A 24593-nucleotide genomic window follows, 5' to 3' on the forward strand; every position below is an offset into this window, starting at 1 on the left:
ATTAATTTTTCTTCTCTGGTCACTGTCTCGCAACTATCTCAGCAATTTTGCATCACCTCAGCACTTTCACACTCATAATTGCTTCCTTAAGCAGTTTTGCATATGTCAATTTACAAGTTGACCAGATAATTATTCTGTGTCTGTCTCCCGCGTTATATTGTAAGCTCCTTAAGGGCAGGGATCATGCCTTCTATCTATATTGTACTGGTCCAAATGCTTAGAATGGTGCTCTGCACACAGTAGGTTCTTATTACTATAATGAATAACAATAATAATGAAAATAGTAATAATAATAATAATAACAGTTGTTTAGTGCTTGACTGCACTAAGTGCTGGAGGAGACACAAGATAATAAGGTCCCATGTGGGGCTCACAGTCTAAACAGGAATTAAATCCTCATTTTGCAAATGAGGGAACTGAGGTACACAGAAATGAAGTGACTTGCCCAAGGTCACACAGCAGGTACACGGTGAAGAAGGGATTAGAACCCAGATTCTCTGATTCCTCGGTCTATGCTCTTTCCACTAGACCATGCTGCTTCCTTATAGATACCACTGATGATTGAGAGATCAAAAGATAGCTCAGTCTATCACTGGTAGATCTATCAGTGGACTCTATCAGTATCAATAGATAACACTGATAGATTGATGGCCATTCCCTGAGTTTGGGCTGTATTTCCCCTCTTCCCCTCCAAATCCCACCCACTTCTCAGCTCCCTCCACGGAACCAGAGTTTCTGACCAAGGGGAGGCATGTTCTCTTTTCTGAACAGAACATCCTGTTGGTCAGAGAGCTTTGGCAGCTTAACCAGACCCAGAGGTTGGGAATTTCACCTTCTTCTCCATCCGACAAAACTGTATATCCAGCTAAACAAGGGATGCTACCAATAGACCTAATTTCTCATTTATTCTAGCATAAAACAGCCACCCTTTCATGAGCTGCAGAAGCATTCTCCACACTTGATTTGTGTGCCTTGATTCAATAGATCATCACTCCCTACAGGGGCATGTTGAAGGCTAGGTTTGGAGACAGCTGATGTTGAAAGGTGCTATGCATTGGAAACTAGTTCACAATAGATACCAAATAGATACACAATAACCAAATAGAAAAGCAAAAAACGATAAATAAGTGGGCTCAAAGCTATTGTTACAGCCCTAGTAGATGAGGAATTTGTTTAATAAATATTCTCTGAGGTGCCTGAATGGGTCTCCTATTTGAGCTGCACAATTGACCACCACAATCCAGGAAAGCAGGGGGCTTTATATTTCTCCCTCAGCCCACTGGTCAGCCTCCCTGGACTCTGCAGATAACTCCCAACCCTGCTTGGGCTGCAGTGGGATAAGGATCAGTCAAATCTTGTCTATCAAACAGGCAGTCATGCTGACCTGTGTGTTGCTGGGGCACGTTTTGGGGCAGTTGGAAAATTTTTTTATGGTATTTTGTGAAGTGCTTACTAAGTGCCAGGCACTATATTAAGCACTGGGGTGGATACAAGCTAATCAGGTAGGGCATAGTCCATGTGCCACATGGGGCTCACAGTTTTAATCCCCATTTTCATCCTCACATGACATAGTGTCTTTTCCAACCCATAGCGACTCCATGGACACACCCTCTTCAGAACGTCCAATCTTCTGTCATAAAGTCGTTCTGGTATGTGCACCAGAGTTTTCTTGGTAAAGATACAGACATGGTTTACCATTGCCTTCTTCCACTCAGTAAAAACTTGAGTCTCTGCCATTGTTTTTGTTCAACATTTGGATCACTTGATCATCCACCTTTGATTCTTTCCCATGCTGCTACTGCTCAGCACAGGTGAATTGACTTTGCCTGACACTTCAGCTTAGACTTTTCCATTTGGGGTAACCCTCTATAGCATAGCTCTAAACTTCATCAGCATACACAAATAAGACATCAATTCATAGTTTACAGAGGAGGAAACTGAGGTCCAGAGAAGTGACTCGCCCAAGGCCACAGCAGGCAGATTGAGAAGCTGGGATTGGAACCCAGGTTCTTCTGACTCCCTGTCTAGACTGTAAGCTCGTTGTGGGCAGGGAATGTGGTTGTTTATTGTTGTATTGTACTCACCGAAGCACTTAGTACAGTGATCTGCAGTACTTGGTACAGTGTTCTGCACACAGTAAGTGCTCAATAAATACAACTGACTGACTGATCGATTCCCAGGCCCATGCTCTACCCTTTAGGCCACACTGCTTCTTGTTAAAGTGAAGCCCCACCAAAGCTCTCTCTGTCTAGTCAGGATAACCTGAGACGCACTGGATTGGAACTGAAGTTTAGAGTTGCCACTACCTGAGTCCATCAAAAGAGGAATTTTCCATTGAAAAATTTTCCACCCCAACCTGCATCCCACAAAGTCCCGGTCACTAATTCCACATCCATGTCCCCTATCTGGCCCAAAGCTGCGGATTTCCCAGGCTAAGCTGAAGTATTCCCTCCCCAGTGTCCATTATCTGAACGCAAGTTTGCAGAAAAGTTGGGAGGGGGTGATGATAGATAGCCAAGGGAAACAATAGCACTTACCCCAGGAGAAATGAAAAGACTTTGGGATAATTTGAAATTTCTCCACGACTTTCTCTTATCACTCATCTGCCACTAGATGGCACCTAGAATTTGGCAACGGCAATATCTCTCTGGCTTGTTCTTCGGAATTCCTGATGACTCCAGGAGTGGGTCAGTTCTGCCTGAGTAAAACTTAACCTGGCCACCAAAATGTAGTGTTTCCACCCTCAAGAGTCTAAATTTCTAATGCATGTGTGTTCCTGTTAAATATAACTCCAGTCCTGGCCTGTATCACTCCCCAAAGTCACTACTGAGACTGGAAGAATATTTGGAAGACTGGAAGACTTACACTTTGAAAGGGCAGTGTTCACGGATAGAGCTCACCCAGTGATTATGGGTGGCAATAAAATCACTTCTGTTTCTCAAATGTATAAAAGGCCGTGAAGCCCCAGATGTGCCATACATCAGCCCTGAGGATACACTCTGTAAGGACAGCCCTCTGCCCTGACCTTCTCTGAGGGCTAGATTCAAGGGACCACGAAAATCATGCTTTCTGAGCTCCAAGATGCGGGGCTTTACATTTGAGCTGATCTCCAGGATGGCCCATTAGCACACAGTAAGCGCTCAGTAAATACGATTGATAATGATGATGATGATCACAGCCATTTACCTGGGTTTCAATCTCAGCTCTACCACTTGCTTGCTGTGTGGACTTGGGAAAGTCATTTTAATAATAATAATAATAATGATGGTATTTGTTAAGCATGTACTATGTGCAAAGCACTGTTCCAAGTGCTGGGGGGGATACAAGGTAATCAGGTTGTCCCTCGTGGGGCTTGTAGTCAATCCCCATTTTACAGATGAGGTAACTGAGGCACAGAGAAGTTAAGTGACTTGACCAAGGTCACACAGCTGACAAGTGGCGGAGCCAGGATTTGAACCCATGACCTCTGACTCCCAAGCCGGTGCTCTTTCCACTGAGCCACGCTGCTTCTCTGCTGTTCTGATTCCTACTCATTCCTACTGTGAGCCCCATGTGGGGCGGGAACTGTGTCCTACTTAATTATCTTGAGTTTACCGCAATGCTCACTACATGTTGTGTTTAACAAATGTAATAGTAATAACAATAAAAATAATGATAATGATAAAGGTAATAATAATAACAGCAATTTCCCTAGGTGACTTTTTCTACCTACAGGGTTTAGCAGCAAATTTCTTTGGGAATTGTTTTCAGGGCCCCTGGGGGTTGTTTAATAACTCCCATGCCAAAGTATATCTTGCCTAAGCCAGTCCCAGGCTTCTTGCATCGTGGAAATTCATAATAGAATGTACACCTATCCAGTTTTACATCAGAGTGGTTTGCAGTTGACCACTTCTGTCTGGTACTGATACAAAATTGAATTCTTTTATGCCCATTTTTTTTTTTCATTTTGAGCCCGTTGTGGGCAGGAATTGTGTCTAATTGTTGCTGAATTGTACTTTCTATGCACTTAGTACATTGCTCTGCACACAGTAAGCACTCAATAAATACAATCGAATAAACGAATGAATCTCTGAACCTCCCTTTACCTTGGCTCCTGCTGCTGAGTTCATTCAATTCATTCATTCAATCAAATTTACTGAGCACTTACTGTGTGCCAACCAGTATACTAAGTGCTCATGAAAGTACAGTATAACAACAAATAGACACAAATGAACCTCTGAACCTCCCTTTACCTTGGCTTCTGCTGCTGAGTTCAATTCATTCATTCACTCATATTTATTGAGCACTTACTGTGTGCAGATCACTATACTAAGTGCTTGTGGGAGTACAATAAAACAATAAATAGACACACAATGAACTTACATATGAACCGGGTGGGATGTGATAGAGGAGGGGGCTCTGGAGTAAGAGAAACTTCTAGCATTGAGCAAAATTGGGAGTATTTCAGCACAACAGCATATATAATATGATCGACTGCATTTATCCACATGCCCGGTAGAATGCCCCTGACATCAAGTGCTTCTCCTTGTTGAGGACTTGTGGCCACCCTAACTCTCAGGGACATTTCAACCCAGCAGGGGATGGTGGAGGTGACTGGGGAATCAGGGGACTTTCCATGCCGGGGCTCCCCAATCCCTTTACTCAGTTTTACCTTCATAGACAGCCGGAGTCAGATGGTCCCTATGCTACCTGCCCCAAGTCAAGGGAGATGGGGAGAGGAAGCCAATAGAGAGGTGGCCCTTGCTGGTTCAAGGCCCTGCTATGACATTTCGGTTTCCATGTTTTGATGACGCCCCAGCCTGATCTCCGGGAAGACTGAGTTCAGAACAGGAGATAACAGCGTTGGACTCCATCTTGGGGACTTGAAGGCGGGAGAAGTCCAATGGAACAGAGAGTTCAAACAACCTGCTCTACCCTCCTGGAGAAGACAAGGAAGTCTGCTTGAGATGTAGCACTGCATAATGGATAGAGGACAGGCCTGGGAGTCAAAAGGTCATGGGTTCCAATTCCAGCTCCACCACTTGTCTGCTGTGTGACCTTGGGAAAGTCACTTTATATCTCTGTGCCTCAGTTTCTTCATCTGCAAAAGGGAGCTGGAGACTGTGAATCCCACGTAGGACAGTGACTGTGCCCAACCCGATTTGTATCCACCCCCAGTGCTTAGTACAGTTTCTGGCACATAGTAAGCACTTAACAAATACCACAATTATTGTTATTATCATTATGTAGGTTTGGGGGGGGTCCTGCCCCTCCATTCCTCTCCCTCTCACAGAAGCAGCATGGCTTAGTGGGCAGAGCATAGGCCTAGGAGTCAGAAGAAGCTGGGTTCTAATTCCAACTCCTCCTATTGTCTGCTGTTGACTTTGGACAAGTCACTTCACTTCTCTGTGCCTCAGTTACCTCATCTGTAAAATGGAGATTAAGCCCCTAAGGAGGAGGGACAGCAGGTATCTAAAACCCATTTTTCAGATGAGGAAACTGAGGAGCAGAGAAGTTAACGGCTTGCCCGCAGTGAGGCTGAGATTAGAACCCAAGTCTCATGACTCCCAACCCTATGCCCTCTCCAAGAGGCCAAGCTGCTCCTCAGCTTACCTTACTGCTCCCGATTCAAGAGTGTGGTGAAGTAAGAGAGCACAAACTCAGCCTTGAGGTCTACAACCCACAAGAAATGTGTGGAAGTCAGGTGGGTTTCTGGTCACAGGGCAGTGATATCCTGTGTTTCTCTTCTTCCGATCCTCCCCTGGGTTCCAGGCCACCATCACAACTATTGGTCCAAAGGCTGATGGATCTAGCAGAGGGCAAGAACACTCCCTGACAATGAAGGGGCACATTTTTTTTAATGGCAATTGTTAAGTTCTTACTGTGTCCAAGCACTATACTTGAACCCATGACCTCTGACTCCAAAGCCCAGGCTCTTTCCACTAAGCAATGCTGCTTCTTGGTCACCAAGCAGTTCAGTGGCAGTGCTGATACTTAAACATATATAGATAGATAGATAGATAGATAGATAGATATAGATATATCAATGATTAGGCCTCTGAGAAGCAAACACACACCTGAAAAGTATCTCAATGACAGAATAAATTACTGGTCCTACACCTCGAGAAAAAGCCAGGGTTGGATTCACCCAATATGAAAAGATTGTCTCTGTAAGGGGCATGAAATAAGTGACAGGGGGAGAAGGGCTGGTAGCCACTCTGACAGAAGAATTGTTGTTGCAGCCCTATCCTGGCTCCCAGCTCCAAAGAGATTTTTGGGTCAAGGTTTTATTTCACTGGTTCGTGTCTCTCTCTGGTTCATTGACTCTGCCAGTGTTTTGGCCCTTGTCCTGTAAAATATTCCCCAGGAGAAGGACAGTGATCATCAAGTGCTTAGTACAGTGCTTGGCACACAGTAAGTGGTCAATAAGTATGACTGAATGAATGAACAGGTAATTGTTTCAAGGGGAGAGTTATTGGGCCAGGTGCTGAAACCCTGAATGGTCTAAGAATTAACACATGCACTAATTGGCATGGGAAGCACACTCCACAACTAGGAAACAACATTTCCCCACTAGAGAAACAGCATGGCTTACTGGAAAGAGCATGGGTTTGAGAATCAGAGATCGTGGATTCTAATCCCTGCTCTGCCACTTGTCAGCCATGTGACTTTGGGCAAGTCACTTTACTTCTCTGTGCCTCAGTTACCTCATCTGTAAAATAGGGACTAAGTCTGTGAGCCCCACGTGGAACCTGATGACCTTGTATCTACCCCAGTGCTTAGAATAGTGCTTGGCATGTAGTAAGTGCTTAACAAATACTTTCATTATTATTATCACTATTATTATTATTATTATTATTATTGGCTACCTGTGTACAATGCCTGGGACATAATAAGCACTTTTCAAATACCAGTGTTGGGAGCAGGGAGCCTTCATGGTGGGTGACAGACACTGGAAAAAGTAATGAGACCATGTGTTATACACTTACTATATGCCAAGCATTGAGGTAGGTACAAGATAGGCAGGTTTATGATTTGGTGCCTGATTTCTGTATGAGGAAAGAATGAAAAAGCTAGGTGTCTTCAGCTTCGGTTTCTTTAGGCATTCAGTATTTGTCCCACCCTCAGCCCCTCAGCATATATGTACGAACTTCAGAAGCAGCGTGACTCAGTGGAAAGAGCACAGGGTTTGGAGTCAGAGGTCATGGGTTCAAATTCCGGCTCTGCCAATTGTCAGCTGTGTGACTTTGGGCAAGTCACTTCACTTCTCTGTGCCTCAGTTACCTCATCTGTGAAATGGGGATTAAGACTGTGAGCCCCCCGTAGGACAACCTGATCACCTTGTAACCTCCCTAGTGCTTAGAACAGTGCTTTGCACATAGTAAGCACTTACTAAATGCCATCAATATTATTATCATTATTATTACATATATAAATTATATGCTAAAATAATTTATTTCTATTAATGTATGTCACCCTCTAACTGTACTTCATTGTGGGCAGGGAACTTGTCTATGTGTCTCCTATATTGCACTTGCCCCAATGCTTAGTACAGTGCTCTGCATTCAGTAAGCACTCAACAAATACAATTGATTCACTGATAGATTGATTCAGCATGGAAAGATACCAAGATGACCTTGGTATCATCAACAACTTCATGCTGTTATTCTGCCCTCACATTCAATCTACTGCATCAGTGCCCTAATTCTTAGACTGGAAACTCTCTGTGGGCAGGGAATGTTTCTGTTTACTGTTTTGTACTCTCCCAAGTGCTTAGCACAATGCTCTGCACATGGTAAGCTCTCAATAAATATGATTGAATGTTATAAGCAGCATGGTTCATTGGAAAAAGCATGGGCTTGAGAGTCAGGAGTCATGGGTTCAAATCCCAGCTCTGCCAATTATCAGCTGTGTGACTTTGGGCAAGGCACTTACCTTCTCTGTGCCTCAATTACCTCATCTGTAAAATGGGGATTAAGGCTGTGAGCTCTATGTGGGACAACCTGATGACCTTGTATTTACCCCAGCACTTAGAACAGTGCTTTTCACATGGTAAGCGCTTTACAAATGTCATCATTATCATCATTATTATAAACACTTCATTCCCCTCTTGCACTTACATACCTGATTATTCATATTTATGTTCAGCACTTGTATGTGTAGGAATAATGAATGCTTTCATGTCTGTCTGTCTCTCTAGTTAGAGTGTAAGCATCTTATGGTAAGTGAACACATCTTGTTCTTCTGTTTTCTTTCATTTAAGTGCTTAAATACAGTGTCCCACATTTACTAGGTGCTCAATAAATACCATGACTGCAGCTACGAAGGCTGAGAGTGTAAATGACTTAAGTCTCCAGAATCCTGAGAGGTGTGGAGAGAATGAACACACACTTGTCAGTCACCAAATCCCACAGCACCAGGATGAGGGAACACCAGCCAGAGCTTGTGGGTGACAGATTCAGCACAAAAAAATAATGAAAACATTTCTTCATCCAATGGAGAGATGGTTTGGGAGGAGCAAAAACTTATGGAATTTGTGCCCTCAGGAAATCATGCAGACTGAATATATCATTAAGTTTAAGTTCAAACAAATCCATGGATGAATGACCCAATGCCAACCATGAGCATAAATTCTTTGCTACTGCCCCACATTGGATGTGCTACTTGACTGACCTGTTACACATAACAGCTGTGACACTCTGGGGAATCACAACTACCCAAAAGAGACTCATCTCCCATTTACTGGATGGGATGCAGGACAAAAAAAAGTTCCAAAAATATTTCTAGTCCTCACAATTAATAAATTAATGTTGGTATTTGTTAAGCACTTGCTATGTGCCAAGCACTGTACTAAGCACTGGGGGAGATACAAGGTAATCAGGTTGTCCCACGTGGGGCTCACAGTCTCAATCCCCATTTTACAGATGAGGGAACTGAGGCCCAGAAAAGTGAAGTCACTTGCCCAAAGTCACACAGCTGACAAGTGGCGGAGCTGGGATTAGAACCCATGACCCCTGACTCCCAAGCCCGGGCTCTTTCCACTGAGCCATGCTGCTTTTTCCCAATCCCATGACTCTTACCTGTCCCCAGTCTGTTCTGTTCTTTCTCGTTCCAATGTTTCGATATTCCAGACAGGTTGTGATTATTACATTCTGCCCCTTTTGCCAGTCACTTGATGAAATATTGCTGGGCTTCCCTCAGACCCTTGGGTGATATTGCCGAAGTGTTTAAAAACACTGATTTTGAGAGGTCTCTTTGGGATAATATATAAACACAGCGGGTTCTTTTTTGGGTCTTCCTTGTTAAACTTACAAGAACGCACACAGAGAAACAGCATGGCCTACTGGATAGAGTGTGGCCTACTGGGAGTCAGAGGGACTTGGATTCTAATACTATCTCTGCCACTTGTCTGCTGTGTGATCTTGGGCAGGTTACTTAACTGTGCCTCAGTTACCTCATTTGTAAAATAGGGATTAAGACTGTAACTGCCTCAGTTACCTCATCTGTAAAATAGGGATTAAGACTGTAAACTCCATGTGGGACAGGGACTGTGCCCAGCATGAATAACTTTAGCTCAGTGCTTAGAATAGTGCCTGGCACATAATAAGTGCTTTACAAGTGCCATAAAAAACGTGTTTCCAAAGGAAGCATCCTATCCTTATTGAGAGGCTAAATGATCTGACTAAAGCTACTTTTGTTTCGCTAATAACTAGCAGCATGCTAGCTTTGCCTGGAGACGAGGGAGGTTGCCTTATCAAGCAATATAATATTGATACAAGAAATAAAAATTGTGGGGAGGGCAGATAGACTTTAGGAGTTGGAGCAGGGAATAAAAGGGGAACGAGGAAGATGGTCAGAGGCAGAGGGCAGTCATGGTGTGAATCAATCCATTGTATTTATTGAGCACATGTGTGCAGAACACTATATTCAGTTGGTAGAACTGCTCCCTGCTCACAACAAATTTACAATTTAGAAGGCAGAGATTAATATAAATAAATTACAGATATGTGAATCAATCAGTGGTTTTTACTGAGCCTTACTTGTGCAAAACATTGTACTAAGCACTTGGGAGAGTACAACAGAGCATGTGCGGATACTTTTTCAACGCGGCAGCTGGAAATCAATGAATGGTATTTGAGTGCTTGCTCTCTTTAGAGTGCTGCATTAAGCTCTTGGAAGGAGTGCAGTAGAATTAGTGGACAAGATCTCTGACATCAAGGAGTTTACAATCTAGCTGGTGGAGGGGTGCCTTAGAATGCAGTGAAGAGTTTCCTGCACGGTGGATTTAAAGGAAGAAAGGAATAATGCTCTTCCAATTTTCTAGACTGCAAACTCATCGTGGGCAAGGAACGAGTCTACCAATTCTGTTGTAACATATTCTCCCATACACTTAGCTTAGAGCTCTGCACACAGTAAGCACTCGATAAATGCTGTTAATTGATCGACCGATTCTCAGGAATCAATCAAGTTGCCGAAGATATTCTTGGGCCAATAAGAATGAAATTTGCATTTGTAGTAGATAAGTAAAAAAGATGCAGGGGCTCTCGATTTCCACAGACCTTTCCCTGGGGCTGGTCACCATCTGACCCCCCAGATATTTCCTTTTAATTAATAACCTATGAATCACGGCAGTTCAGGTGCGGGGGGCACATTTACCTATTCTTTGGATGTGCTCGGGAAGGATTGGTTTTCTAAACCTTCTGCCTTAGTCCAGGACTCTCATTCATTCATTCCATCATATTTATTGAGCGCTTACTGTGCACAGAGCACACATTAAGCCTCCCTCACCACCTAGTTATCGGCCTAGAAAGTGGAAGGTGAGCCCTAGATCTCTGGAACAACCAACTGTGCACTGCGATGCCTCCGAGCATCATTTCCCCCAGATCCCGTGCTGTTTCCAAACCTGTCTTCATGGAGAACACAAGCTCCCAGGCAGAAAGCAAAGCATAAAGGGAATCCTGCCGTTAAAGCTCCGTATTTTTAGACAAGAAGGGAGTTTTGCTCACTAGAAGGGGCCCTTGCCCCATTGTTCACCTCCACTGCTCTCTCAGGCTCCAACGTCACACCCATGACTTATTTATATCTTCCCTTCTTTCCACTTTACAGATAATTGCTACTTAATTGAGACTGCCTTGAGAGGAACCTTCATAAGAGCCAGGAACAAGACAAGGCAGCCGAATAGGGGGAATCATTAATCTGTGTATATGTTGTAGATTTCCTTTTTAAAAAGGGGGTTGGAAATAAGCAAAGTCATTAGCAGTTTATTTGCAAGAGTGTATTTATGAAAAGCTCAAAGGAGAATATGTCAACAGTCACCGGGTAAGAGAGCAATTAACACCCTACTTTTGGATTTTTTAGTGTTAGCCTGGGAGTAAACAGAAGCAGATGTGAAGTGTTTGTGCTGTGCGTACTCACAGACTGTTCTGACATATGCAAATACCACTAATGCTTACAGAGCGTTCAACCCCTATTGTACCATGACCCTACACCCAGGCCCCAGCCCAAAAGTGCTACATTGCACAGTTTGTGATTAATTATTAACAGCCTGAAACAACCTCTTTTTGTTCTTCTGGGATTGCGAAGTGCAGGGGCTGGGGGAGAAGGGCTGAGGACATTTGGGCTGCATTGCTTATTTCACTCCTCCACTGAACCCACCAAAGGCAGGGAAGAGAATCAATCAATCCATCAATCAATCAATGGTATTTATTGAGTGCTTACTGTGTGCAGAGCTCTATACTAAGCTCTTCGGAGAGTTCAATAGAACAGAGTTGGTAGACACACTCCCTGCCCACAAGGAATTTACAGTCTAGAGTGGAAGACAATTCAAATAAATTATGGTTATGTACGTAAGTGCTGTGGGACTAAGAATGGGGTGAATATCAAGTGTTCACAGAGTACAAATCCATGGGCATGTCTGTGCCTTAGTTACCTCATCTGTAAAATGAGGATTAAGACTGTGAGCCCCATGTGGGACAACCTGATTATCCTGTATCTACCACAGAGCTTAGAACAGTGCTTGGCACATAGTAAACGCTTAACAAATCCCATCATTATTATTATCATTAAGAAGGAATAGGGAGCTGGAAATGAGGCTCTAGCTAGGGAAGTCCTCTTAATTATTAATAACAATAATAATAATTGAACTCAGTCAGTATCCCACTTGGCACTCACAGTTTTAATCCCTGTTTTACATATGAGGAAACTGAGGCTCAGAGAAGTTGCCCGAAGCCACACAACAGAACACACAAGTGGCAGAGCCAGAATTAGAACCCAGGTCCTCTGACTCCCAGGCCAGTGCTCTATCTACTAGGCCATGCTGCTTCTCTCTTGGAGGAAATGTGATTTCAATCTCTTGGAGGAGATGTGATTTCAATAAGGCTTTGAAGATGGGGAGCGAGGTGGTCGGTTTTACATGAAGCAAGAAGGGGGTTCCGGCCAGAAGGAGAATGTGGGCCAGTGGTTGTTGGCCCTTATCAATAGAGGTAAAGTGAGTAGGTTGGCATCAGAGGAGCCAAGTGTGCAGAATAAACCATCTGGGTAGTCTGCTCAAATGAAAAGAAAAAATTGTTTCAAACTGGCTTTTCCTCTGGTGTGTTCAGACAGTACGTCTCCAACTAGATGGAGACACCTACTCTTCATTATATGAACAAATTCATTAAATTGTATTTATTGAGCACTTACTGTGTGCAGAGCACTTTCCTAAGCACTTATGTCTTCTCTCTCCATCTGACACTGGGCACAGCAGGATCATCAGACCCCTTATTATGTTCCGATTATCTGCATTATTGGGGTATTTTGGCCTAATCATTTGTAGATTTTCAAGCATTCCAACTTTGACCCATTATTTCTACAGAACCTTTGTTTCTTCACCTCAATAGATGGTAGGTGTCACCACCATCAGCACTGTTTACTGAGCTCATTAGGTGTATTAGGTGCTGAGGGAATATGTTCAGAAGGAAAAAAGATAAAGCCTCTGCCCTTAAGAAGCTTACAGTCTATTGGGAGAGACACATACAGTTAGATGAGCATACAGTTAGAGGTGCCTTGATCAATCAATCAATCATATTTATTGAGCGCTTACTGTGTGCAGAGCACTGTACTAAGCGCTTGGGAAGTACAAGTTGGCAACATATAGAGACAGTCCCTACCCAACAGTGGGCTCACAGTCTAAAAGGGGGAGACAGAGAACAAAACCAAACATATAAATAGAATAGATATGTACAAGTAAAATAGAGTAATAAATATGTACAAACATATATACATATATACAGGTGCTGTGGGGAAGGGAAGGAGGTAAGATGGGGGGGATGGAGAGGGGGACGAGGGGGAGAGGAAGGAAGGGGCTTGATGATTTGAAATATCAATAGCAGATCAATTTTCAAAGGATGACATCAGTAAGTACAGTAAGGATGGCACAGTAATGAAGGGGCCAGGGGGAGAATGTGACGGGAAAGAGAATCAATCAATCAATCAATCGTATTTATTGAGCGCTTACTATGTGCAGAGCACTGTACTAAGCGCTTGGGAAGTACAAATTGGCATCACATAGAAACAGTCCCTACCCAACAGTGGGCTCACAGTCTAAAAGGGGGAGACAGAGAACAGAACCAAACATACCAACAAAATAAAATAAGTAGGATAGAAGTGTACAAGTAAAATAAATAAATAAATAAATAAATAGAGTAATAAATATGTACAACCATATATACATATATACAGGTGCTGTGGGGAAGGGAAGGAGGTAAGACGGGGGGATGGAGAGGGGGACGAGGGGGAGAGGAAAGAAGGGGCTCAGTCTGGGAAGGCCTCCTGGAGGAGGTGAGCTCTCAGCAGGGCCTTGAAGGGAGGAAGAGAGCTAGCTTGGCGGATGGGCAGAGGGAGGGCATTCCAGGCCCGGGGGATGACGTGGGCCGGGGGTCGATGGCGGGACAGGCGAGAGCGAGGTACAGTGAGGAGATTAGTGGTGGAGGAGCGGAGGGTGCGGGCTGGGCAGTAGAAGGAGAGAAGGGAGGTGAGGTAGGAGGGGGCGAGGTGATGGACAGCCTTGAAGCCCAGGGTGAGGAGTTTCTGCTTGATGCGCAGATTGATCGATAGCCATTGGAGGTTTTTGAGGAGGGGAGTAATATGTCCAGAGCGTTTCTGGACAAAGATAATCCGGGCAGCAGCATGAAGTATGGATTGAAGTGGAGAGAGACACGAGGATGGGAGATCAGAGAGAAGGCTAGTGCAGGAGTCCAGACGGGATAGGATGAGAGCTTGAATTAGCAGGGTAGCAGTTTGGATGGAGAGGAAAGGGCGGATCTTGGCAATGTTGCGGAGCTGAGACCGGCAGGTTTTGGTGACGGCTTGGATGTGAGGGGTGAATGAGAAGTCAGAAAGGTTTCATGGAAGAGGTAGCTTTTTAAGAAGAATGCTGAAGGATGCTGCTTATTGTTATGTTGTACTCTCCCAAGCTCTTAGAATGGTGGTTTGCACACACTAAGTGCTCAATAAATACAATTGACTGACTGACAAAGGAGGGGATGAAGTGCTTAGGTGATGCTGACAATGGAGGAAATGTCTGTCAGGGATCAAGGCAGGAGCGGTTGATTGGAGATAAGTGACTTGAGAGTGAAATGAAGCTAGAAAGAAGTTTGGAAAGTGTGTGGTGAGTGTAACCCTAGGTGCAGCAGGAGAAAGGGACCACTAGTAAGAAGGAACCAGTTTGTGGAAACCCTTGAATCAGATAATAGAGAAGCAGCATGGCTCAGTGGAAAGAGCACTGGCTTTGGAGTCAGAGGTCATGGGTTCAAATCCTGGCTCCACCAATTGTCAGCTGGGTGACTTTGGGCAAGTCACTTAACTTCTCTGTGCCTCAGTTCCCTCATCTGTAAAATGGGAATTAAGGCTTTGAGCCCCCCGTTGGACAACCTGATCACCTTGTACCACCTCCCCAGCACTTAGAACAGTGCTTTGCACATAGCAAGTGCTTAATAAATGCCATCATTATTATGATTATTATTGTTAGGTTTTTCTTTGGTGCTTGAGAAGAGCAAAAATGGTGAAGTATCACAGACTTTTAAATTGTGAATCCCATGCAGGACAGGGATTGTGTTCAACCTGACTACCTTGTATCTACCCTGGAGCAGTCCCTGACACATAGTAAGCACTTAAATGCAATAATAATAATAATAATCATGATAGTAACAGTTAGAGAGGGATGGCTGCACTCCATTCGACATTTCAGAAAACAATTTATTCAGATGTATATTGGGGAGGTCAAAGAAGGGAAGCCTGAGGGAAACAGACCAATAAGAAGTACGGTAGCAGTAATCCAGCCAGGAGCCTTGAGAAAGGGTGGCGACCATAATTGTGAAGAAGAATGGTCAGATTTCAGAGCTTGGAACAGTGCTTCACACATAGTAAGCGCTTAAATGCCATCATTAATTAATTCATCCAAGAAATTCTGTGGAAGAGCTGACCATTCATTCAGTCATTTATTGAGTGCTTACTGTGTGCAGAGTACTGTACTAAGCGCTTGGGAAGTACAAGTCGGCAACATATAGAGACAGTCCCTACCCAGCAACGGGCTCACAGTCTAGAAGGGGAAGACAGACAACAAAACAAAACATGTGGACAGGTGTCAAGTCGTCAGAACAGATAGAATTAAAGCTATATGCACATCATTAACAAAATAAATAGAATAGTAAATATGTACAAGTAAAAGAGAGTAAAATCTGAATATATACAAATGCTGTGGGGAGGGGAAGGAGGTAAGACAGGGGGGATGGGGAGGACGAGAGAAAGAAAGGGGGCTCAGTCTGGAAGGCCTCTTGGAGGAGGTGAGCTCTCAGTAGGGCTTTGAAGGGAGGAAGAGAGCTAGCTTGGCAGATGTGCGGAGGGAGGGCATTCCAGGCCAGGGGAAGGACGTGGGCCGGGGGTTGACAGCAGGACAGGCGAGAATGAGGTACAGTGAGGAGGTTAGCGGCAGAGAAGCAGAGGGTGCAGGCTGGGCTGTAGGAGGAGAGAAGGGAGGTGAGGTAGGAGGGGGTGAGGTGATGGACAGCCTTGAAACCGAGAGTGAGGAGTTTTTGCTTGATTCGTAGGTTGACAGGCAGCCACTGGAGATTTTTGAGGAGGGTAGTAACATGCCCAGAGCGTTTCTGCAAAAAGATGGTCCGGGAAGCAGCATGAAGTATAGATTTAAGTGGGGAGAGATAGGAGGATGGGAGATCAAAGAGGAGACTAATACAGTAATCCAGTCGGGAAAGGATGAGAGATTGAACCAGCAAGGTAGCGGTTTGGATGGAGAGGAAAGGGCAGATCTTGGCGATGTTGTGGAGGTGAGACAGGCAGGTTTTGGTGATGGATTGTTTGTGTGGGATGAACCATCCAATTGAATGCGGGAGATAAATGACAGGGAGAAGTCAAAGATAGAACCCACATCTGAAAGGGTTGGTGATGCTTGTTAACAGTGAAAGGAAAGTGAAGAAGAATTAATGTTTATGTTAGCCAAGGAGTAAAGAGAAACAGATGTGAAGTGTGCGTGCTGTTGATAGTCACACACTGTTTGTCATAGGAAAATATCACCAATAATTCCAGAACCAAAGTCATGATAGGAAGCTTCAGAGATAGAACATCTTTATTATTAGTATTATTATTACTAGTAATAATAATGTTCATTAAGCACTTACTCTATATTAAGAACTTGTATTAACATTGGGATAGATAAAAGATAATCGAGTCCCACATGGGACTCACAGTCTAAATAGAAGGGAGAAGAGGTACTGAATCCCCATTTTGCAGTTTTATGTCCTCTCCCCTCCCAACTTGCACCCCCTCAGAGTAGTGAAAGGACCATAATACTCAGTTGTCTGAGTCAAAAGGGGAAGCAGGAAAAGGGCTGGAGTCACCCCATTCTGCATAATTGCAACAAGGCAAGTCAGTGCAACTAGAAAACAGCAAAGCCCTGCCATTACTTGAGCTTGGAAAATATTCCTTAAAGCAGATATATGCAGGAACCCAGGCCAGTGTGTCCAGTGAGCCCTGACCAGATTCATCTTGCCTCATATTCCCATGAAAGGCCAATTCTTACCCTTGACTGGGTGAAATGATGCAAAGAATGTTGGGCCCCGCAATAAGCTCTTCCTGAAATACTGAGCATCAATGAACTTAACGATAATAGTGGTATTTGCTAAACACTTATTATGTTCCAAGCACTGTACTAAGCCCTGGGATAGATACAAGGTAATTGGTCTAACATAATCCCTGTCCCACATGGGGCTCACAATCTATGTGGGAGGAAGAATGAGTATTGAATTCCACCTTTAACAGTCAAGAAAGCTGAGCCAGAGAAGTTAGCTGATTTGCCCTAGGTCTCACAGCAGGCAGGTGACAGGATCAGGATTAGAACCCAGGCCCTAGACACCAATGCCCCTGCTCTTTCATTCAATAGTATTTATTTAATGAATTTATTTATTGAGCACTTACTGTGTGCAGAACACTGTACAAAGCATTTGAGAGAATTCAATACAACAATAAGACATATTCTCTGCCCACAACAAGTTTACAGTCTAGAGGGGGATACAGATGTTAATATAAATAAATATATGTACATAGGTACTGTGGTGCTGGGAGGGGGATACAGTTAGTAAGTCAGGGTGATGCAGAAGGGAATGAGAGAAGAGGACAGGAAGGCTTAGTCAAGGAAGCCTCTGGAGAAGATGTGTCTTCAGTAAGGCTTTGAAGTGAGGGAGTAATTGTTTGTCATATTTGAGGAGGGAGGGCATTCCAGGCCAGAGGCAGGACACGGGTGAGGGATGAGCAGTGAGATAGGATGGCGGAGCAGTGAAAAGGTTAGAATTTAAAGGAGTAAAATGTGAGGCCTAGGTTGTAGCAGGAGAGTAGCCCCACTTAGCCATGCTGCTTTTAATTCCCATTTAATTGAAATCCACTCCGCCAGAGTGGTTAATAAAAAAGGGGATTGACTCCCATAGAGCTATCTTTCAATCAATCAATAGTATTTATTGAGTATTTATCATCATTATTATTACTGTTATTTATGTTGTACAGGGCACTTTCCTATGCACCTGGAAGAGTACAACAGTGCACACAAGTGCATACAGTGTGTATCTTACAATCTATCAGGGAAGAGAGATACTAAAATGGATTATAGGTAGAGGGAAGCAGCAGAGTTTAAAGGCGTGTGTATAAATGCTGTGTGGGGAGGAGGAGAAAGGATGCTTAGGCAATGAGGAGAGGGAAAAGGGTAGGAAAATGGGCAATTAGTCCACGTAGAGGTTAGTCAGGGCAGGCTTCCTGGAAGAGAAGTGATTTTAATAGGACTTTGAAGATGGGGAGAGCAGAGGTCTGCCAGATATGAAGCAGGAGGAGGTTGTGAGCAAGTGGTGGATGGTGAAAGAGACTAGAATGAGGCATGAGTCCTTAAGCAGCATACTAGTTTGATGCTGCTCACCTTGAACAGGCCACCATTACAAGAGTTACACTCTGATACTTTCATGGGCACTACTGGATACAGAGCACTATACTGAGTGACTACTCTATGCAGAGCTCTTGGAATTGGTCCAGGGGATTTCACAAGAAAAATTAGAGACCTAGCCCCTGCCTTCCAGGAGCAAATAATGTAGGAGGCAAACAGTCACAAATTACCAAATATGCACTAGGTAAGAAAAACTATAATAATGTCAATTGTTAAGTGTTTACTATGGGCCAGGCACTGTACTAAGCGCTAGGGTGGATACAAGGAAATTGTGTTGGACACAGTTGAGAAGCAGCATGGCTCAGTGGAAAGAGCATGGGCTTGGGAGTCAGAGGTCATGTGTTCTAATCCCTGCTCTGCCACTTGCCAGCTGGGTTACTTTGGGCAAGTCACTTAACTTCTCTGTGCCTCAGTTACCTCACCTGTAAAATGGGAATTAAGACTGTGAACCCTATGTGGGACAACCTGATCACCTTTCATCTTCCCCAGCACTTAGAACAGTGCTTCGCACTTAGTAACTGCTTAACAAATACCATCATCATCATTATAGGTCCTGTCCCACATGGAACTCACAGTCTCAATCCCCCATTACAGATGAAGTAACTGCAGCACAGAGAAGTGAAGTGATTTGCCCAAGGACACACAGCAGGCGAATGGTGGAGCAGGTATTTGAACCTATGACCTTCTGACTCCCAGGTCTGTATTTTATCCACTGGGCCAAGCCATGAGTTGAAAGAGTAGATCACAGCTACAAATGATACAAATAAAGTAAGCAATTGAATTTATGTTTGTACAGATTTATTACTCTATTTTACTTGTATGTATCTATTCTATTTATTTTATTTTGTTAATATGTTTTGTTGTCTGTCCTACCCTTTTAGTGTGTGAGCCCACTGCTGGGTAGGGACCGTCTCTATACATTGCCAACTTGTACTTCCCAAGCGCTTAGTACAGTGTTCTGCACACAGTAAGCGCTCAAAATACCATCGAATGAATTAGCAGGAGAGAACTACATACAAATCAGCTCTGACGTTAGGAGCAGGTGGGGGAATACCTTGCTTTAACCTGCACACAGAAAGCACTTATCCTGTGCTGTGCATACAGTAGGTTCTTACTCATTATGCAACTTTATCCCATAGGCTCTGAGCAATATATTGTCCACAACAGCTGCTCAATGAAGACCACTGATGTTAATGCTACTGATGACGCAGAGAAATAAGGCATTCAATAAGGTACTGAATGCTTTGACAGGATTTCCTTGCACACTTTCCAAAATTCATAGAGGAAGACAAATGAAGGCATTAGTGGGGCAAACCACTTACCTGGGAAAACAAGGAAGACATGGGAACATCTCAACTGCTAAATCCCTCCCTTCCTTCTGCACTGTACAGTGCCTGGCCTGTAATAAGAATTTAACAAATATCATAAAAAACAAACACCGCACACCCAACAGTCTCACCCTCTGACCAAACAAAGCCCACGTCCTCCCCCTGGCCTGGAATGCCCTCCCTCCACACACCCACCAAGCTAGCTCTCTTCCTCCCTTTAAAGCCTTACTGAGAGCTCACCTCCTCCAAAAGGCCTTCCCAGACTAAGCCCCATTTTTCCTCTCCTCCTCCCCATCCCCCCACCCTACCTCCTTCCCCTCCCCACAGCACCTGTATATGTTTGTACAGATTTATTACTCTGTGACTTGTACATATTTACTATTCTATTTATTTTGTTAATGACGTGCATTTAGCTTTAATTCTATCTGCTCTGGCGACTTGACACCTGTCCACATGTTTTGTTTTGTTGTCTGTCTTCCCCTTCTAGACTGTGAGCCCATTGTTGGGTAGGGACCATCTCTACATGTTACCACTTGTACTTCCCAAGCGCTTAGTACAGTGCTCTGCACACAGTAAGCACACAATAAATATGATTGAATGAAAACAAGAGAGGCTGATAAGGGAAACAGAGCAGGCCAATTGAAAGATTTATTAATATCACCCAGGTCAGAGGAGCTACATGTATGAAGGTGAGTGGTGGAGGTATTTAACCCTTTCTCCAGCTGGCTGCTGATGGCTTCTATGGCCTGTCTCATTCCCTTAGGTCCCCTTTACAGCTGAGTTTTCTCTGGGAAGCCCATTTGCTCTGCAGACAGAGTTCTTCCTACTTCCTACCATGGATCCTCTCCCAACAGCTGGCCTAGGAGATGGTACATGAGCACCACACTGCTTCTTACATAACCCTTTAAGAAGCATTCAGAGAAACCTTCAGAGAAGCAGCATGGCCTAATGGATAGAGCATGGACCTGGGTTCTAATCCCAGCTCAGCCACGTGGCTGCTGTGTGACCTTGGGAGAGTCACTTTACTTCTCTGGGCCTCAGTTAACTTGTCTGTAAAATGGGGATTAAGACTGAGCCCCATGTGGGACAGGGACTGTGTCCAACCTGATTACCTTGCATTTATCTCAGCTCTTAGAACAGTGCCTGACATGTAGTAACTCTTAGGAAATACCATTAAAAATAAAAAAGTAACAGTCAAAGGCTGTTTAGGTTCTCCAACATAAGCCTTCATTCCATTCTCCCCTCCACACCACCCTCTTAGGTTTCCTTCATTTCCACCTTGTTTTTCTTTCCACTTCCTTCACCATTTGCACCAGACTGTCATTCCCTGACTTTTTCCTGGGTTATTTTTTATCTACTCTTTCTCAGATGGTGATTTGGGCTTTCTTGATGCATTTTCTTGCCTCAATTTTCAATTTGGTTCTCAATTAGACCTTTGTCATCTCTCCAGTGCCCAATCAATCATGACACTTTCTCATTCCCTGTGCATTTAGGGACCAGAGTATACTTCTGACTTTATTTTCAGTTTGGTCAATTATGGTTTGTTTTCTGTTCCACAAGGTGCCAAGCCTGACACAGGTGGTATCTCATCCCTCTGCTCCTGGTGCCAGTGAAAATAAAATTCAGTTGTCTCAAGTCACACATCTCTCTTTTCCCTTTCATTATGTAATCTAGTTTCAAGGTTCACACTCTGCCAGGTGAAAGGTGTTGCAAACTCCACCAGTTCATACCAACCAGGACCTTCCTGGACCAGGGGAGCCTCAGTGACATAGTAGAAGTCAACCACACCTCTGATCAGTACGGTTAATGTGTAAAGTTTTTCAGTTAGTTTTACCAACATGAAAGGGAGTAACACACATACATTCACTCACTCCACTAAGGGTCCAATGCCAATCTGGGATCAAAGGAGTCCATTCTGCTAATGCTTCTTTTTTCTGCTTCCAAGTGCTGCTCTCCTGCTGCCTCAGTGCTTGCTTCTCTACATGACTCTACCCCTCACCTGCATACTACCTCCATATACCCCTACACATGCCTCAAATCAACCACCTTTTAACTGCCTTAGGCATGGCAGTCATTGATTGTTCCAGGCCCGTTATTGGGTAGAACAGGGAGAGAAAGCCCCACCTTCCTCCATGCTCTGCCTCCCACAGGCCAGCAGTCACCTGCCTCAGGCAGAGCTCATCAGTGACTTTGCAAAATCTCTTCCTTGTTGTTGTCCACGGGATCACAAACAGTCACTTACAAGGCAGCTTGTTGTGGGCTCACCACAAAAGGAGCTGATCATTATCCCTCTAATTGCAATGAACAGGATTGTTAGCTCGGCCAGAAGCCTTTGTTTCAGGTGGTGAAAACTGGGGCTGATTGCAAAGGAGAAGAAATCAAGGCTCTGATCTGCTTCACCTCAGCAAAACCTATTGATTTCAGAAATTTTATGCTGGTTCCTCATTCCAACAGAGCCCCACAGATAACAAATAACTTGGCATTTTCCAACAGAGAATACGGTTTTCTCCAACTGCAAGGCAATGGACATTTTCAGAACTGGAATGGTGCATGGGAAACAGGATCTAAATTCTGTTTCTGCATTTAGTCATGAGGTGATTCAGAACATAGATTTCTGTAGAGGTTGCAAAAGAAAAGAGAAGCAGTGTGCCCTAATGGAAAGAGAACAGATCTGGGAATCAGAGGACCTGGGTTCTAATTCCACCTCTGCCAAATGCTTACCATATGAACTTGGGCAAGTTAGTTTACCTCTCTGGGCCTCAGTTTCCTCAACTGTAAAATGGCGATTAAATACCCATTCTCCCTCCTACTTAGACTGAGCCCCATGTGACACAGGGACTGTGTCCAACCTTATTAACCTGTACCTACCTCAGTGCTTAGAACACTGTTTGACACATAGTAAGCGCATAAGAAGTACCATAGAAAAAACATGTAATATTTCTAGGAGATGAAGGTAATGATTCATTTGAATTTAAAAAGCCCACTCTAAATTGGTGACTGTGAAGTGAAAAATTTAAAGAATGAATTAGAACGGGAAAAGGTCTTGGACCAGGGTGAGAAGTTGTGGGTACTGGTCACCCATTTGGCTGTTCCATTTCACTTGATCCAGTAGCTTAACTTTCTGCACTTTGCATCTCACCAAGTTTTAAAACAGGGAGGATGTGTCACTGTCATAGAGGCCCAATTTGGAATCTAATTTGAGTCAGTCTCCAAATGGACTCGGAGCGTCTGCAAGCAAATGTCATAAGCTATTTTCCTAAGACCTGCTACCCTGTGTGTTTAGGCCGCCAGCACTGCTTTGAGCCAACAAAAAGGAGACAAAAACATCTCAATATTTCTGAACAGCAAACTTTCCCAAAATCATTTTCAAGTCCCAGGAGAGGAGATGACTCACGGCGGATTTTATCTCAGGTTATACAGATTGGCTGGAAGCCATTTATTTGCAGCCACACCAAGAAAGTAAGCCCCCTGCATGTCTGAATCACCATTTAACAATGGTTCAGGGTGCAAAAGCAGAATGTCCTGTGGCCCTTTTAGTCTATACTTTCAAAAGGATTGCCTAAATGGAATTCTTGAGGTAATGGTTTAGCCAGGGCCACAAAGCCTGGTTGCCCCACTGAGAAAGAGGTTCTGTCAGTTGGAGACTCCTTTCTACTGACAATTGCCTGCCTTTAGGTTTTGGTTGTTTCTCTGTACTATGAAATCGCCGTCATGGAATACTGACATCATCAGTATTTATTGAGCACCAGTTGTAAGCAGAGCATTGGATAGAGCACCAAGTAAGTGGGGAGGACTATTCTGGGCAACGACTATGCCCACAGCACTTGAGAGCTTGGGAGTCTCTGGAAAAAATATATTATTCAAAGGTATATTTCTCTCCTAATTCTAACTGTTAGAAAACAGATTTAGTCCACCGCACGGGATGACACAGACCAAACTTAATCCAGTCCCACCCTATCTGCTTCGGAAAAAATCCGGCGGGTGTTGAACTGAGCAGTTTATGAGTAGCCTGAAAGGGCATTTTGAATGGAAAATGAGCAATAACCACGAGTCAGTGGTTTCACAGATGTGATTAGAACAAAACAGATGCACCCTTTCTATCCATTAATAGATGCAGGGCCGTTCAGAGCAGGTTATGCGTAAGAATATTGCTGTCATCAAGAAATTAACTCAAATATCCAGATACATCATCCAGAGGCATTAGCACATTCAACCCTCGACAGAAAGCAAAGTGAAAGCCATTAAACATCACTTTATTGAAGGAAGGTACAGGGTGAATTCAGGGGGCTCATGGCTATTTTTATTTCTTAGATCTCTCCTTTGCCTCTTGCTTACTTCTGGGTTGCTTCTGTTTTGACATGATGGCTGGATGTTTTGAGGGGGAGTGTCTCTACACCATTTTTTAGCTTTCCTTATTTAAAAAAGAAATAATGAAAACTAAAGAGTTGATTGAAAGGGGAAAGAACAAAAACAATATGGATCTGGCTATGGTGTTGTTTTCACATTGATCTCCTCAAAAATGCACACTTTCTTCCTTTGGAAATGACTCATACACACAGGCAAGTGTTCAGAGAAGCAAATATCTCACGCTACATTTGATTTAGAAACAAAGTTAAATTATTTGCTGCTAATTCTTCCAAGACATCACTGTAACTGGCAAACTTCTAATTTTTAAAAGCACTGGTTGGTTTTCCTTGGTTACAATTCTGCTTTTCCTGGATGGACTAAAGCAAGTGGGAAGGGGGCGGGGATGGTCTGTTTCATGCCCGATCATTAACTTCATCCTGAAAAATAGCTTTAATTACAAT

The sequence above is a fragment of the Tachyglossus aculeatus genome, chromosome 10, assembly GCF_015852505.1.
Source record: "Tachyglossus aculeatus isolate mTacAcu1 chromosome 10, mTacAcu1.pri, whole genome shotgun sequence".
In the NCBI taxonomy this organism is placed as follows: Eukaryota; Metazoa; Chordata; class Mammalia; order Monotremata; family Tachyglossidae; genus Tachyglossus; species Tachyglossus aculeatus.